Source organism: Gigantopelta aegis, chromosome 14 (assembly GCF_016097555.1).
Source record: "Gigantopelta aegis isolate Gae_Host chromosome 14, Gae_host_genome, whole genome shotgun sequence".
Lineage (NCBI taxonomy): Eukaryota > Metazoa > Mollusca > Gastropoda > Neomphalida > Peltospiridae > Gigantopelta > Gigantopelta aegis.
Genome location: NC_054712.1, coordinates 51,513,350 through 51,532,478, shown reverse-complemented (window position 1 = coordinate 51,532,478; position 19,129 = coordinate 51,513,350). Strand labels below are relative to the sequence as shown.

At 36.8% G+C, this 19,129-nt stretch overlaps 1 long non-coding RNA gene across 2 annotated transcripts; it reads left to right on the top strand.

Moving 5' to 3' along the window:
• Positions 1-1,926: 1,926 nt before the first annotated feature.
• Positions 1,927-4,071, top strand: LOC121388233. Of its 2 annotated transcripts, none has more exons than XR_005959955.1 (2): positions 1,927-1,984; positions 3,854-4,071. It is a non-coding gene; the product is annotated as an uncharacterized LOC121388233 (long non-coding RNA). The 2 variants fall into 2 exon arrangements; XR_005959956.1 differs by lacking the exon at positions 1,927-1,984 and adding an exon at positions 3,521-3,599.
• The last annotated feature ends 15,058 nt before the right edge of the window (positions 4,072-19,129 follow it).

Genomic DNA, 19,129 nt, shown 5'->3' with positions numbered 1-19,129 from the left:
TATCCTGGAGTACTCAGTTTCCGGTCTATTAACAATAAAAATCCTCTCCGCACGCGCAGTTGCAGTCTACATCCAATGTACCAGAATCATTAACAGCCTTGGTTATACTACTATTAAAATAAACCAACAAATCTTTGAAATCTTATCTGTTTATATCTATGTAAAAACACAATCCCTACCTGGTCGGATGTTGACACTTTGTGCAATCCTCTAAGTTGTCGGTCTATTTTTAGAAAGTGTACCAGTCTAATTGTTGGTCTGTAAAATGTATGGAGCACCACGTGGGGCCTAAATTCATGATGAAAAACAGAACCAGATGAACTTGAAATCGTAAATAAAGTAACATTTGAACACATTTACAAACTGTATATTCACATGATCTATTCTTCCAGACAGTGTGGGCACAAAAACGTTGTGTGACGTCTCACAACCCTTTGCTTCACGCAAAATTTCAGATGCACCCAGTGGTTACAATTTTCACATTGTACCCAATTGACTAATTCAACACAATAAAGATTTTTCAGCTCAGCTGGTTCAAACAGTTGACAGACACAGCATTTTTCGTCATCATTGATTTCCACATCACTGTCGCTGTCAGCAACGACTGTTTCATTGGAACAAACTTTCTTTTTTGTACTTGTGCATGGAACTGGATCTGCAGCTGGTGTTGCACACTTTTGCAGGCATTTCAGTTTTTGGTAAAGAGGGCTTTCAGAAATGGCTGTTCCTCCAGTTTTTACAGGTTCATACTTTTTTTTCGTTGTCGTTTTTTCAGTGAGGTGTTTCAATGGATCGATGTTTTCAAAAAATGTGTCCATTTCATTTGGTCTGGTGTCTGGAGACTTGCCTGTGAAAAGAGATGACATGTTCAGCTGGTTCTTGTCAATAATTTCTGCATTTAGAGGATAGATCCCAGTCTTCCGAAAACTTGATACTAAGTTCTGATGAGAGAGGGCCTTTGGGTACACTTTGCAGATGATTTCACCTAAGTCGTACTCTGTAATGGCCTGTGTCATTTTTTTCTCTCGCTGATTCGGAGTACAGATATCGCTTAAATGGGCCGAAGCATCCAACATCTAGTGGTTGGGTCAAATGGCTTGTGTGAGGTAATCCCAGTCTCGTCTACAGTATAGATGCAGTGAGGTTTGTTAATTAAGCCATATTTTTCCATCACATTTTTAAGTTCAGAGAAATAATGTTTGAATGCCTCAGGTGTAGCACATTTTGCCCTATATATCTCTGTGCTTCTCGGTCGAAGTAACTGCAATTCAGGCCATCTCGCCAAAAATCGACAAAACCACCCATTGGAGAGGGATTTATCACCTGGCAAAAGAGAGAGGAAGTGAGCATAATCGGTAGCTAAGCTGATCACTTCTGCCCTTGAATAACCGTATCCCAACGAGGACAGATAGGTGATATGATTCACCAGGTTTCTTTCGTGAGCTTCGTCAAACATTGGTCGTTCTCCTGTACCAAATCTAGGGGGTCACGTACCTTTCCTGATTTTCTATCACCAAGAGTTTGTTTTGGTACACCAAAAACTTTTGATGCCTTGTACATAGACATGCCATTTTCAACTGCTTTCCATGCTGCAATTAAGGTCTCAGGTTTCTATGATCTTTTTCTCTTTTTTTCAATCTTTTTAGGAACCTGAAACAATTTAGAAACATTTGACTACCATCTTGCTTGAAATAAATATTCAGTTGTGTTTAATAAATGATAATGTTTTACTTTTATTTCTTTTTTTCATCTTTTTAAATTATTCTTTAAACCATATCCAAACAAACATCATCCTGATTTTTAAAATTATTTATTTGGTATTTGATGCAGTTGGCCAACATGGGCTTCCATCCTTTTTTTTTCCTTCTTTTTATTTTTCCTTACGCGCGCTTTGATTGTCACGTGACTATTACGTGAATTTCCACACGCAGGCAGACGACGTTTGGAAGCTGATCTCTGTCGGTGAGGATTGCTGCTTATTAAGGTGTGTACATTGAGGTTGTACGTTATTTAGAGTGAATCTACAATGCAAAATGAGTGTTGTGTATTATTCAACCTTTAAAAAAGTTAATTCTTACCCGTTTTGTTCTCATTTTATCATCTGTGAATTACGGTGTTGCAATTCCAGTACGCAATTATTCCGATGTCAAAGTTCGCGTGTGCGCAGACTTCGTTACAAACAAACCGTACCAAAATAGACTGACTCGCGGGATAGGCCGGAAACTGAGGTTAAGCGATATATATATAATATATATATATATATATATATATATATATATATATATATATATATATATATATATATATATATATGTCACGGGGATCCTATAATACCCGTAACTGAATAAAACACGATTATCCAAATATCTCTCCTAACTGTATATCTATTAGATCTCTCTGTATCGGGCAGTCTATACCCGAGTGGCTCGGCTCTAGGTATAATCAGAGATAATATCTTATATAAATATATATAATATAGCACGTTTAGTTCACTAGAAAACACAACAAAACACAATACTCTTTGGAATCTGTATTAACACTACGCTGACAAATGTACTTGCCGCAGTAGTTAATTAATAACAACAAATAATAACAACCCAGAACTAATCACGTAACTAGTTAATCACTAGGTGTCTAGTTTACACAATATTCTAATCACTTCACGGTAATACAACACACACACGTGTGATAATTGAGAAACGCTTCCAGGGAAACTTAATTAATAAAGGAATAACAACTCTATTCCTTCTTGGTTAATTTTTAATTAACCTTTAACTACTCATTCAGTAACCTTGTAATACAGAATTAATACTGGTACCTATCACAATAAAGACAATAACCTACAGTATACCTAGGTCCTCTAGGATGACCGGCTAAGCTTTATATTACCAAATACTCGTATAAAATATTAGACAGTGAAGCCTACAATTTACTTCGTCAGATTACCGGAAACACTGTCTAAATAATATTGGTATAATACAGTATTAAAATATTTAAAGTCACATCAATCACATCAAGGTTATACAACAGAGCAGAAAAATATATTTTTTACCAGTCCAGACGGACAACGTTCCCCGGGAGCCTTCCTATGTTTCTGCTCGATATCTCTCAAATCCTATCTATTTATTCAAAAATCTGAGAGATAGCGAATATCGCCTAGGGGCACAACGCGGCACCTCACCTATCATGTGAATTTGCCCCAACTCCCAGAGACGGTATTTTTTCTTAGATGGTCAGACTTACTGTCGCCTAGTTCGCCAGAAACCACGGTCGTAAAACCGCACTACCTGAGTTATTACGTAACTACTGGCCACATGGCCTCCACACCTGGTCTAAGTGCATATTGGGACGCACGGTCGCGCGGAGGTATTACGTAACCAAGCTGCACATGGCCCTCTAAAACAATTAACATGGCCACAGGCGAAAAGATAAGAGCATGTTCCGTCACAATATATATTCTTCAAAAGGGGTGAAAGAATGTGACGTAATCTAACGTCATAACATGCGTTGCGGTATAAAAGCACTCGTGATGACGTCATTTTAATCACGTCACGTACTTCGGAGCCTTCTACCACTCTAGAAGACTATTCAATAAGAAAGTAAGTGGGGTTTTTTTTGTCCTAGGAGATCATAGCGAATCGAGATAGGTAACATGTTTATCATCTAGTATGTGAAATTTGTGTCATTTTAATGGGGTTTTTTCACGATTTCTGTCTTGACAACATGTGGATAAAATGTCTTGGTAATTTAAAGTAGGAGAATAATTTATCGTAGTTGTTAACAATGTGGTTCGGACTTTAGTCACGCGACCGCAATGGTTACTCCACTCTACAATACCATTCACTCGTTTCAGTGTCAGGGCCGTGGTGAATTGTGCGAAAGAAACCGTGACTGCTGTCTGAACAGAAATTGTTACAAGAAAGGCAATGATCTGGTCAGCAATCCAGTGAAACAGTTCTTTTCTTCAGCTCAGGATTGAAGCATAATAAACCGGCTGTAACGGGTCCGGTTTACATTCTTGTACTCTGTTTTCTTGATTTCTTATCTGAATAAAACACACTCTGAAAGCAAGCCAACAGTGTGCTGTTATGTTCCTGCCTACCATGATTCTTGTGCGCTGTACTAATAACTCTGCTTCCTGTAAAATCTGTAAAGGACGCATGTATATATCGACGAAAAACCGACACAAACCGTGACAGAAAGATGACATCCATTAGCGGACCCCTGGGATTCACCGTTGTCCAGTTAAACACCCCCCCCCCCCCCCCGATTGTTGGAAGTACAGTTGTGTATGACCTTCATAGGGTGTATACTAACAAATCAAATCCCATAGACGACAATAGTAGCATGTGTATAAAACTCCTACCTGCAGAGTATCAATCGACATAAATGCCACGCATATAATTAATACCACCCGTCACCCTTAAAGTGAATCAGAAAAAAATGGGGGTCAAGCTGCTCATTTCTGAAATAACGGGTAGCATTTATGACTACCCTAGTTCCGCATAAAATTCGAGTACGTTTTTGACAGGTACCCCATACATGTTTCAAACACAAGACTACTTGACACGGTGGCACTAGGTGAAATAAAATTGCATACATTTTTTGCCCAGATGAAAATTGTTTTCTTCTTTTATAACCAACACACATTTATCTTCAATCATAGGACTTGTGGTGTTCACTTCTCTATCAAAAGTTGGGCGCACCTCGAACTTTGACCCAGCCGGAAGTTATTTGGTTTAGTACTACCTATAATTATTCTTTACATTTCACCATTCCCAATATGCAATTGTCCTGGTAATGCCTCCCTGGGCATCTCTATCTCAAACGCATCCGGGGAACATGCCCCCTAACACAATATAGGTATCGCTCCCTTTACGAGCTTGGCTCATTTGTCATCGACAAACTTACCCATTTTAGAATTGTGTGACCTTCCCCTTTAAAAAACCTGCATTCTTTTCTGCATTAATATATTCGTATGTACTTGGTCAATCCCAACAAACATACAATATATCTATACATACTTGACAGTGCGAGGTATGTCCACAACTTCATGCAGGTTAAGGGCTGATGTGTAGGCCCCACATGTTTCAAGCACAAGGCGACTTAACACAGTGGTACTAGGAAACATTGACCTGCATACCCAGATAAAATTATTTTTAAAAAATAATAATAAAAAAGCAAAAAAACACAAAAGAAAAACAAAACACCAACAAAACAAAATAAGATAGACGTATTTATCACAAAATGAACCGACATTTTGCAAACACCTTCATATTTTCTTTTGCAACCATGGTGTATCAAAGCACCCAAAATAGTTGTTGATCTTGTGCATTTGAAGGAAGATTGCACAGATGCAGTTATTTATAAAGAACAGTTCATAGAAAAACACAAGAGGTACCATGATTACATTCCTGTTTAAACAGACGAATCAAGGGATGGGCATTTTGTGGCTTCTCCTACATGTTTTCTATCAAATACAATAATTTCTACGAGATTGCCCGGATCAGCATTAATATTTACCGCTGGGCAATCAATAATGTCCTGGAAAAGATTAAGAACGCATGTGCATCTAAATATATTATTTGTGTACAGATTCACTCCAGGCATTACAATACACGAAGCTGGAGCATCCTTTAGTTGGAATGGTGATTCGAAAGTGTTTTTTATTTTTATTTGGCTAAAAACAGGGCTCGAAATGGGAAGTAAAATATGGCCTGATACATATATGTATATCATAAAATATCTTATATGTGCAGTGCAATCAAAGTACGTGATATTTTTCAGATCACATACTTTAAGAATTTGATAACTTTGCAAATTAGATGTAAATGAATCAAGGTCACTGCACTAGGTTTATTGACATTTAAGCAAATGTACTAGGGTGACACTCCATAATTGACGTTTGCATTCACAGTCATCAAACAAAAACATTTCAATAACAATTATACACTGAAGTCCAGCGTTCACAAAACAAAAAACACCGTTAAGCACTAGTTTATTTTTATATACGGATATCTAAAATGACGTCATTTGAATTTGACGTAATTTCCATTCAAAAAGGCTGACTGGAATTAAAATTGCGAATACAGATTACAAAAAACACCACGTTGTATTAAGCTTGAGATTATATGATAAAGAGAATATTAACCTCGTGTGATTCGATATCGTCAATATCATATATTAGGAATAAAACTATTGTATTATGCCAGCCCCCACCCACCTCTCTCTCTCTCTCTCTCTCTCTCTCTCTCTCTCTCTCTCTCTCTCTCTCTCTCTCTCTCTCTCTCTCTCTCTCTCTCTCTCTCTCTCTCTCTCTCTCTCTCTCTCTCTCTCTCATATATATGTGTGTGTGTGTGTGTGTGTGTGTGTGTGTGTGTTACACAACATGCCAAAATAAATATGGACTGCTATAAAACGATATGGCCTGTTGGAAATAAGACAGCAAGGGTCGAGTGGAGGGTTTGGGACAGTGTGTGGAAAGGTAAGACCTGAGATGTATTTTAGAGCATTATAACATTAAAATATAACATAGTCACGAACTCAACCTCAGCCAAATTCAGAATGAGATGATCGTACACACATCTCTCTTTGGAAAAATGTCCTGTGATTTTTTCAAGGGATGTTAGTATGTGAATTTTTATTTCACCTCCTAGGTCAACATATTACTGCTTTTAGAGCCCTGCAATAAGGCTACAACATGTTTAATTCGTTGGGTGCCCAGCCATGTAGGCAATAGTTGCAATGTAAATACAGCTTATGCTGCCAAGACTGTTTTGAATTTTGCCCCGTGACAGTTTTGGTGTCCCCTACAGTGATTTTATATATCACACTAACCAATACCATTCCTATTTGGCAAGGTTATTAGAACGGTGTGTTTGCGAATAAGCTTCATTCTCTCAAGCTAGGCCTGAGATTGGCAGTCTTCCTACAAAAGGAAGAGTAAGGATGAAGCAGGCTTCTGGCGTATAGGTGTATGGATTCCCCTTTTTGTAGGGGGCGGGGAGGGCGCAGATTTTTGCTCAAATTAAACAAAATTGGCCGAATCTGGATTACAACGCTTATTCATATTAGCATTACTGCTAGAGACATTATAGGGTTGTTTGAACAGACCGACCATAGTTTTACTTCAAGAACTGTTTTCGTTTACCCACATCTGCAGGTCTCGAAGAGCGTCATCTTCTTTCTGCGACAAGTCTTTCGTAGACAAAATTTGGAGATATTCATCTTTTGTCAGATCAGTGACCGATCCATTATCTAACAATTTCTCTGTTTTTAATTACGAACTGGAATACGTTTGTAGCAAGATCTTACATGCCATACTTCTTTATTGATCTCCACCTGTGATTGCAGTTTTCTGTAGTCAGTGTTAGACTGTTGTTCAGAAAACCCAGAGAGACTTGAGGTCATCCAGATGCATCATTTTAGCGATGTCAAGCAAAATAAAACAGTTGACGTCGACAAATTTCAGCACATCGTCAAAGGTTTATTTAGACACTGTCGGCAACGTGACGACTCCAGTGTTCTTCTCCAACATGTCAGACGTCAACATTGTTTCAAAATAGGGAGAAAGTGCTGTCAGACATATTGTACTTCCTGTCGAGGAAGCATCTTGAAAAACAAGTTGTATGCTATTGTAGTCACCTTCGGTGAGGTTTTCGTTGATATTATTAAGACAATATTATTGCACTTCCGCCATACCGTGAACCGAAACTATAAAAACAGAAAGATAATCATTAAACCGAATACATATGATTGAATAACTCAAGGTAAACTGTGTTTAAGCTACAATATTATGGTTCGTCAATATTTGTGACAACCGTGCAGGAATTGCCATACAATGTATTCCCCAAGCGAGGGTCACAAATAGTGTAGCTATTGCAGCTTTTGTGTAGATTATGAATATCAAAATCTACTCAAGACATTTTTATTTATGTCTGTGTTGTTTCAGATAGGTTCGAACCTACACTTAGCTGACTCCCCCGTCACAACCAGTGTACCACGACTGGTATATCTAAGGACATGGTATGTGCTGTCCTGTGTGCGAAGGTACATATGAACCTAAAATGTTGCGGCTTTTCTCTTAAATCTTGCTGAGAATTAGCAAATGTTTGACACCCAATGGCCTATGATTATTTTATCATTGTCGTATAGATGTGTGGCTAAGCAAAATAAAATTTTAAATGTAATAAATGTAAGTTAAGTAATTTATCATTCAGAAAGCTATAGAAATTAAGTTTATGCTTGGTTAAATCTGGATATTAGCAGCCATTTTGAATTATTTGTTTACTATCTTTGAAGTTATTAATGTTATTAATATTTACATTCTGTATTATTTATATCATAATAACGTGCATGTATGTTTCCACACGTAAACTGAACTAATTCGTCTACTAGCAAAATTATGGTTGCAACAATTCTTTGAAAAAGGTTCTACAATGGCGCAGCCAGCATGAGGCAGAAGAGGCGCTTGCCTCGTCAGGAATTTCACCGGATTTATTTCATTTTTCCCATGACACTGATATTTATTTTACAGGTCTGGGTTTGCCTCGACATTTTTTCCTCGACATTTCCCCCCCCCCCCCCCCCGGCTCCGCCCCAGTTCTATGTATAATAAAATACGAAATATGGTTGTCATTTTGAATAAGTTTACAAACTTAAACTGCATTAATTAATCTGATAGAAGGCTATATGGCACCTACAACAGAGAGACAAAGCCTTTACATATAGCAACATCCAAAATGGTCACCCAGGTCAATACACGTGACCTTCAAGTTTGGTCCAGATCTCAAAACGACCGTATACAGGATCGGTGTCCCACATTTCATGTTTGTACCATAAAATGCACAATAACCGCTGTATTTGAGGTTTCTCTGTTGCACTAGTACTTATAAAAGATCCCTTACTTATGGATGAATGTTGAGGATTTCCACCGGAATCGCCTAACTGATTTGCCAACATTATAATCCTTTAAACATAAGGACACATCCGTAAATCATATGGGTGAATATCGATTCGTTCGCAGTATGATTACCACACCAAGTGCAAACTTTAGAAAATGGTCAGTCCATAATTTATCAAAATTACATAAGAAAGGGAAATTTAGAATAAAGAAATATATATCTCCTCAGGCGATGGCAATAATATTTTTTATCAAGAAACAAAAAAAACAAAAAAAAAACAACAACAACAAATAAACAACAACCAACACCCGTGATTGTCGTAGGTGCCTTCCTTAACTTCGACCCCTAGAAAACACCAGCATATATTATGCGTATATCACCACCCAAATGGACGATTAAATTAAACGGTAGCAAAACTGGAATACTATTCAATTCAATTAAAATCGTTGCCTAATGATTTCTATGTTGATAGGTCGATCGCTCGATTGATTGGTTGATGGCTGGTTTAATTGTTCGATTAAAGGAACATTCCTGAGTTTGCTGCAATTTTTAAGACGTTATCGACTAACAAGAGACTTTTTAACGATTGTAATTACATATCAAATATAATTTTCTCCATAAAATATTAGTGACTGTATATTAAACGTGTTTCTGATCGTTCTAATATTTGTACTAGGTTAAATTTAATTTTATTTCCAAAAACTAAATGTTTTCGTACGTACGAAATTATTTGAAGACAAAATCCAGTTTGGGCTTCTTACAAATATTAAGACGACCAGAAACACATTGAATATACAGACACTGATATTCTAAACAAGAAAATATATTTAATATGCAAGTTTAATCGTAAAAATATTTTATTAGTCGGAAACATCTTACAATGCAGCAAATATGTTTACTAAGAAATATTATGCGTTTTGTTTTAAAGGTGATTGTGCTGCATGTTTTTCACTTTAGTTGATAAATAAAAGTGATGTTATTAATTTCAACCCAGCGAACAAAACCAGGAAGCAGAGGTAAGGGGGTGAGAAGTCGGATACCGTTGCCATCGTTATATCATTTAATGTATTGTCGCCGTCTTCACCACCGTGCATCCCTCGCATTTGTTTCCATTCGCAATGTTCACCCCACACAAAAGAGCCCATGCAATGTCCCTTGTGCCCCCAAACTGACCCACCACTGAGAAACTTTATACACAATGAACACAAAAAAGACAATCGATAATATAAATTAATATACATTTGTTTATGTACATCATGTTCTTTGAAATATAGCTGACGTCAGTTATAATACATAGAAATCAATACAGACAAGTATTACTGTGTTGAAAAATCATTGAAGTATTTAGTATACAAAATATTTTACAAACGTGCTACAATAGGTTATTTTAACAGAAGGAAGGAAGGGAATGTTTTATTTAAAGACTCTCTCAACACATTTAATTTACGGTTACTAGTATATGGCGTTTGACATATGGTTTAGGACCACACAGATATTGAGAGAGGAAATCTAATGGGCTACTCGTTTCGATTAGCAGCAAGGGATCTTTTATATACATCATCTCGTAGACATAATAGTGCATACCACATACCACGGCATTTGTTATACCAGTTGTGAAGCTCTGGTTGGAACGATAAATACCCCAATGGGCTATTTTAACTGATGCACAACTTGCAGCCAGGTAACCCTCACAAGAAGATAAAAACGTTTTATTGGGAAACGTGTTCTCTCGTCGGGGCGAGACGTAGCCTAGTGGTAAAGCGCTCGCTTGATGCGCGGTCGATTTGGGATCGATCCCCGTCGGTGGGTCCATTGGTCTATTTCTCGCTCCAGCCAGTGCACCACGACTGATACATCAAAGGCCGTAGTATGTGCTATCCTGTCTATGGGATGGTGCATATAAGAGATCCCTTGCTGCCAATCGAAAAGAGTAGCCCCTGAAGCGGCGACAGCGGGTTTCCTCCTTCAATATCTGTGTGGTCCTTAACCATATGTCTGACGCCATATAACCATAAATAAAATGTGTTGAGTGCGTTATTAAATAAAACATTTCCTTCCTTCCTTGCCTGAGAGATTAAGACTGCCACCTCTCCAATGCACATGGAATTACAAACACTTCAACCCTACAAACTCGGTATATTTTCAATATTAAAATATAAATTTTCATTATACGAGAGAAAAAAACACAACTGTTTTTTGTTTCGACAGAAAGCATGTCTTTAAAAGCGTTTATTTCATTATTCCATCAGTACTCTGAAACATAAGTGGCAGCATCTTGCAATAAACATGGTTATTTCATGGAATAATCAGGTAATATGTTCATTAATATGTACAGGGGGTGGAGGACGTAGCCCAGTGGTACAGCGCTCGCTCGAAGCGTGGTCGGTGTGGGATCGATCCCCATTGGTTGGCCCATTGGGCTATTTTTCGTTACAGCCAGTGCATCACGACTGGTATATCAAAGGCCGTGGTATATACTACCCTGTCTGTGGGATGGTGCATATAAAAGACCCCTTACTGTTAATTGAAAAAAGTAGCCCAGGAAGTGGCGACAGCGGGTTTCCTCTCTCAATATCTGTGTGGTCCTTAACCATATGTCTGACGCCATATAACCGTAAATTAAATGTGTTGAGTGCGTCGTTACATAAAACATTTCTTCACCGGCTACATTTGTTCATTAGTTGATCGTTTATATTCACCATCCCTCCAACAGGATAGGACATGCCACACTCTTTGATATACCAGTCAAGGAGCACGGAATTGGACGAGAAATCGCCCAATGGGCCCACCGATTCTAGACCGACCGCGCATTAGGTAGCACTATACCAATTAATTTCCGGCTGGGTCGAAGTTCGAGGTGCACCGAACTTTTGATAGAGAAGTTAACACCACAAGTCCTGTGATTGGTTATAAATGTGAGTGTGTTGGTTGTAAAAAAAATTAGTTTCATCTGGGCTAAAAATGTATACAATTTAATTCATCTAGTACCACTGTGTCAAGTAGCCTTGTGCTTGGAACATGTATGGGGTACATGTAAAAAAAAGTACTAAAATTTTGTGCGAAACTAGGGGTGTTGTAAAAACATCTGGTTATACCGAAAATGAGCCATGAAAGGTACCATTTTCTGCAGTTAATACTTTGAGGTAGGGGTTGTAGTACTGATATTTATGGGTCATAGTTTGGTTGATATATTGCATATAGTGTTTTTAAACACAAACGTTAACATGGTCGCCTATGGGATTTGAATTGGTATAGTCCAACCATTAGCCGATCGCTTTACCACTGGGCCACGTCCCGCCCCTGAATCATGAAAAAGGTCAGTCTATCCTTATGGGTGGTGGAGGACTTGCTATTTGTTAAAAATGGCTCGGTTTTTTTATTATTATTATTATTCACCGATAAACTAAAGTATACATAAAATAAAGCAGAGCAGCGTTTATTAAGTCATACGATATCTGTGTTACAAAAACAGAACTGTAAGTATTTCATGTTCCGAGATTGTAAAATACCACACTTTGACATGAAACGAACCCGTGTGTTTGTTTAATTTGTGCTGGAACTATTTTTACTTTCAAGTACTTCTATAACCCGACACCGGCGACAAACGAAAAAAATATGTTCCAGTGTTTACATCGCGCATTACAATAAGGAACGCAACAAAGACACCCCACTGCAAAATAATGTCGCGACTTTTCCCCGGGTAGCTGCATGGGCAAAAAGCACGTACGGAAAACACGCTACGTTAGTTTAGAAAGGGTGTTACCTAATATAACAGTTATAGATGTTTACCTTGTATCAAATAATAACAATTATCTTAGTCACTTTGACAACTTATATTTTGTCTGTGTCACCCTTGCAGAACTTTAAGTTTAACGTGTATTACAAGTACAGCTCATATTCAGTAAATCGATTTAATTGTGTGCTAATATCTAATTAAGGTTCAAACACGCTGTCTTGGGAGGGGGTCGCTGGCTTGATGTGCGGTCGGTTTAGGATCAATTGCCCGTCAGCGTGCCTAATGGGCTATTTCCCGTGACAGCTAGTGCTTCACAACTGGTGTAACAAAGGTCATGGTATGTACTATCCTGTATGTAGTATGCTGCATATAAACGAAGAAGGAAATGTCTTATTTAACGACACACTCAACATATTGTATTTACGGTTATATTATGGCGCCAGTCATATGGGTAAGGACCACACAGATATTGAAAGAGGAAACCCGCTGTCACCACTTCATGGGCTACTATTTTTGATTAGTAGCAAGGGATTTTTTATATGCACCATCTTACAGACAGGGTAGTACATACCACGGTCTTTGATATACCAGTCGTGGTGCACGGGCTGGAACGAGAAACAGCCTATCTAACTGAGGTTCAAACACGCTGTCGTTGGAGAGGGTCGGGGCATAGCCCCGAGGTAAAGCGCTGGCTTGATGTGCGGTCAGTTTAGGATCAATTGCCCGTCAGCGTGCCCAATAGGCTATTTCCCGTGACAGCTAGTGCTTCACAACTGGTGTAACAAAGGTCATGGTATGTACTATCCTGTATGTGGGATGCTGCATATAAAAGATACTTTGCTGCTAATCGAAAAGAGTAGCCGATTGCGAGTCGGAAGTGGGTTTCCTCTATCATTGTATGTGTGGTCCTTAACCATATGTCAGACGACATATAGCCGTGATTAAAATGTATTGAGAGAGTCGTTAAATAAATAAAATAATTCATCTGCAATGTCTGCCGAAGAAATAGATTAGTTGTTAATGATTAGTGAAGGAGAGGTCAGTGAGATTGACTTAAACATTTCCATTGAGCCGTTAAAATACCAATTGGCTAGGAGCCGGTACAGGGGTGCGAACTCAGTAACTATCCGTCTGAAGGCAGAATTTCTGGTTCCAACCAGTGCACCATGACTGGTATATCAAAGGCTTTGCTATGCTGTCTGTGGGATGGTGCATGTAAAAGATCCTTTGCTGCTTATAGGACAATGTAGCGGGTTTCCTCTCTAAGACTCTATATCGAAATTACAAAATGTTTGACGTCCAATAGCCGATGATTAATAAATCAGTGTGTTCTAGTGGTGTCGTTAAACAAAACAAAATTTCTTTTGCCAGAGCGTCACCGAGGCTGGCATTTTATATTCCTAGTGAAATAGCATTTGTATTCCACTATTGGTTGTGGGATATTGCATAATAAAGGATTCCTTGCTGCATTACGAAACATGAAGCTGGTTTCCTCCGATGACTACTTGTCAGAATTACCAAATGTTTGACATCCAATAGCCGATGATTAATTAATCAATTTGCTCTAGTTGTGTCGATAAACAAAACAACCGTTTACTTTTTTGTATCTCTCCATTAAAAACATTAATTTAGAAAATGAATATAAAAACGATTTGAGGTCTTAGAGGATACGAACAAATTCTTATAAAATTTCGAATAAAACTAAATCAGGGCGAATATATTCATAATCTAAACAAAATGGATTAATAAATCAATGTGCTGTAGTGGTGTCATTAAACAAAATGAACTAAACAAAATGAACTAAACAAAACGAACTAAACAAAACGAACTAATCCATGACGAAACGATGCCTTGTAACATTGATTTAGTTATCGTGAAAACAGTAAACACTGAAAATGTTGATGGTAATGATCACCGGCAATTTCGAATATGTGATTCCCATATTTATTGTGTATTGTCTTGAAAAGAACAATTGATTTTTTTAAATACTGATGACAATGATGATCGTTATTTTATTCATCTAATTATTTGTGTTGGAAATTAAATAACCGATGTAGATTGTGTGGTTTTGGGGGATTTTGTTGTTGTTGTTTTTTGTTTTTGTTGTTTGTTTTGTTGTTGTTGTTGTTGTTGTTGTTAAATAGCCTATCATTCATTCGACGAGTTGCAACTGGACAATATGCTTCTAGGCTTGGTACGTGTTGGTGTACGTCATAGATCAGTCCATTACGTAATGAGTCGACATTTACACCAGGTCCTGTAGAATCACCCATGTGGAAATTTGTATTCAGTGCTTTAGACTGCAAGCAATATAGGGTGGAAGCACATCAGGACTGATTTCGCCAAAATCATTGAATAAATCATGTTTATGTTTGTGAAATTCTATGTTATTCTTTCGAGTGGAATTATTCTGTACAACGTCTTAGCTATGAATGATGTCTACAATAAATGCACTTTCGAACTCGTTTTATAGCCAATAAAAGTTGACCATGCCAAACATCATCATCTACTAGCCGCTCCTGTTTCTAAAATTCTACAAAATTATTGAAAATAATATTTCGTAGTCACAAATAATATGTTTTAAATTTTATTTATAACTTTGAATAATGTCTGTAAATAATGCACATTCAAACTCATTTTATAAAGAGTATGAACCATCTATGCCAAACATATTCATCTACTAGCCCTCCTCGTTTTGCATTTTTACAAACTTATAATATTCCATGACCACAGACAATAATATTTTTAATTTTATTTATGGCTATAAATATTGTCTGTAATAATGCATCTTCGAACTCATTTTATAAATAATATAAACTATGTATTTCAAATATCCTTATCCACTAACTGTCCCTCTTTTAGCAGTTCTAAAAAATAATAATAATACTCCATTATCACAGACATTTTTTTTAAAGTTTGGTTTGTTTAACGACACCACTGGAGCACAATGATTAGCTTATCATCGGCTATTGGATGTAAAACATTTGGTAAATCGTCCACGTACTCATCAAAGGAAGCCTGTTACATTTGTAATAATGCAGCAAGGGATCATTTATATTCACTTTACCACAGACAGGATAGATATCACTTACCACGGTCTTTAATATACCAGTTTTGGAGAACTGGTTGGAACGACGTGTTTCGATCCTGTACCTCAAGGGAACACTCAACCGACTGAGCTAAATCCAACCCTCCAACTAAGGTAAATACATAAATGAATTAATATTCTACAAACGAATAATCTACAAAGTTGACAATTTTGTTTTCTGTTTATAGCTATAAATATTGTCTGTAATAAAGCTTCTTTAAACTCATTTTATAGATAACATAAACTGTGTATGCCGCTCCTTTGGGTTTTTTCAAAACTAATAATATTCCATAACAACAAACAATAAATATATTCTGTAATAATGCACCTTCAAATTCATTTCATCTACTAGCCACTCCTCCTTTTTCCAGCTAGTGCACCACCACTGGTATATCAAAGGCCGTGGTATGTTATACCGTCTGTGGGATGGTGCATATAAAAGAAACTCAAAAAGAGCAGCAGGTTTCTTCTCTCAATATATGTGTGGTCCTTAACCATATATCCGACGCCATATAACCGTAAATAAAATGTGATGAGTGCGTCGTTTAATAAAACAGTTCTTTGTTTCCTTCTCCTCTTTTTAACATTCTATAAAATAATAATATTCCATGATCACAGACAATATATATATATATATATATATATATATATATATATATATATATATATATACTATTTTTTGTTTATTGCTATAAATATTGTCTGTAATGATGCACGTTCAAACTCAGTTTATAGATTGTATTAACTCCGTATGTCAAACATTAACGGCTGCTAGTCCCTCCTCTTTTTGCAATTCTACAAAATAACAATATCAATTCATGATCATAGATAATATGATATACGCGGTACATGCTGTCGTTATAGTTACGTGTAGAAAAAGGAAAACTGGCTTTTTGTTCACCTGTCACGAAATAGGCGTGGAGGGATGCGCGTTGACTTACACGAAGATCCAAACCTGTATCGGACCGAGTGTTTAAGCAAACAGCTTGATTTGATATAAATAAAGTGGTGCTGGGAGGTACTGCCACAGACAGGACACGCTGACAATTCAATCGCTGTGTGTAGAACATGGCTTCTTGGAGTACCCACCTCGGTGTGTTCTGCGCTTTGCTGGTTTGCAGTTCCGCACTTTCATTGCCGAGTTTTTGCGGTAAGAATTTTCTGAAAAAAATAGTTTCCTTTAAAGGGACACACCCTAGTTACGGCTAGTTGTTAACCATTACGGCGTTGTTTTTCGCTTCGAGCGACATCTACCGGTGACATCAGAATACAAACTTTCAAAAATTATTTCAAGCAATTGGGACATGGGGATTCCCATGGTATTTATCGATATAAAACCTGCTTTTTCACTCCATTTGATAAAAACGTGATCTAAGTGTGTTACAGGTTTGTAGATTAACCAAATTATAATTTATTTTCGCTGGATGGAACTAGGGTGTGCGGCTTTAAGGTATTACATGCCTGATGCGTATTTAATATCTGATATCTTAGCGTTATTCACACATTTGTTTTTTTTATTAATTTCTGAAGAAAAAAAAACACTATTTTTAAATGACATAATTACCCGAATATCGATTTTCTTGCATTATTTTCTAATCCAGATCAATACAATATGTATATTGAATGTATTCCTAAAATCTGTAATTCAGCATTTTATTTAGCATTATATATATATATATATATATATATATATATATATATATATATATATATATATAGAGAGAGAGAGAGAGAGAGAGAGAGAGAGAGAGAGAGAGAGAGAGAGAGAGTCTGAGAGAGAGAGAGAGAGAGAGAGAGAGAGAGAGAGAGAGAGAGAGAGAGAGAGGGAGAGAGAGAGAGGGGACGACGGGTAGGTCATTACCAGAGTGTTCGTCAGTATCATATATTAGGAATAAAACTTGCATTATGTGAGCCTCTGGCGATACCGAAAAACATAAGAGTAATAATATATTTATCATATTTATGTTTGTAAACTGTACACGCAACTTTCATTCCAGTCCCCCATTACTAGATATTCAAATGATGTAAGAATATGTGGCGCGGTGTATTTTTGAATGGAAATGATGTGAAACTCGAATGACGTCATTTTGGATGTCTTTACATCACAACATTGACAGCTTTCAGTGTACAATTGCTATTGAAATGTTTTTATTCGACGACTATGAATGCATACGTCAATTATGAAGTGTCACCCTAGTACGGTTGCTTAAATATCAATAAACCTAGTGCCGTGACCTCGATTAATTTACATCTAATTTGCAAAGTTTTCAAATTCTTAAAGTATGTGACCTGAAAAATATCACATAGGCCTACTTTGATTGCACTAAAAATGTAAGATATATATGTATCAAAAATCCACGGCAAATACTTTCAAAGTCATAGTTTACAGTTTTAGAGAAATACTGATGTTATATCCGATAATATTGTAATGAACCCTACTAGTATGCCCATTAATTAGTATAACTATTCATAGTAATATACGAAATCACGTGATTAACACATTAATAGCAAACAGCTGATCTTGGCACTTCGGCTGACAGTGTATTTGTCTGACTTGGTAGACGATATTTAGATGAACTTATAACGTGTTACATGTTGGTACTGAATTTACTGTAGTCTAAATAGCCTAGAATTATGTTGTTTCACTTAGTTAAAGTTATTTTGGAGTTTAAAATATTCCTATTGATGTACGTATTCACAGACGAATTTATCGCCATATTGACTTTACAACCGTTGTCGAAAATACAACACGTGTTAAAATTAAGTTGATTTGTTAACTTTAAAATGTTGTAAAATGATGTTACATGTGCATAGAGTTACTCTGATATGCTGTACGAGTTTACGAGCGATTTGTAAAGGACTTGTTAGTCTATATTTGTATAGCACGACTTTTGGAAACATTACCACAAAATAATAGGGCATTGCTTTACGTTGACTTATATCGCAATTTGAATTGTATTGATGTGCCCCACTAATTCCGTTTGGGGCTGAGTTTGCCTATTCGTATTTACTGTATGAAAAATAAAAATAAGTAGCAGTAAACGTTAATTTTCGAGACAAGTTGAGCGGCCGACTCGATGTTTGTTCTATAAATTGTATTAGCTTCTTTTTTTTTAAATAATTAAATTTCCGTTACATTCAGTACAATATAACGTCATCCCATTGGTCCAGATGTAGCAAAGGGAGTTTGTTCATATCTCGATTAATGTAAACATTACGTCGTCAGGGAACATCATATCAAATTTAATTATAAGTATTGTGTGTTATTTCTTTTACGTTCATCTGGGTATGAGAAACAATCATTCGCAGACTTATGTGAGAAAGGCGAATAAAAAGAAAATGGAAGATTACCTTTATGACAAATAGTTAACTATTTAGGCCTGACATTTGGAGTGGAGACTG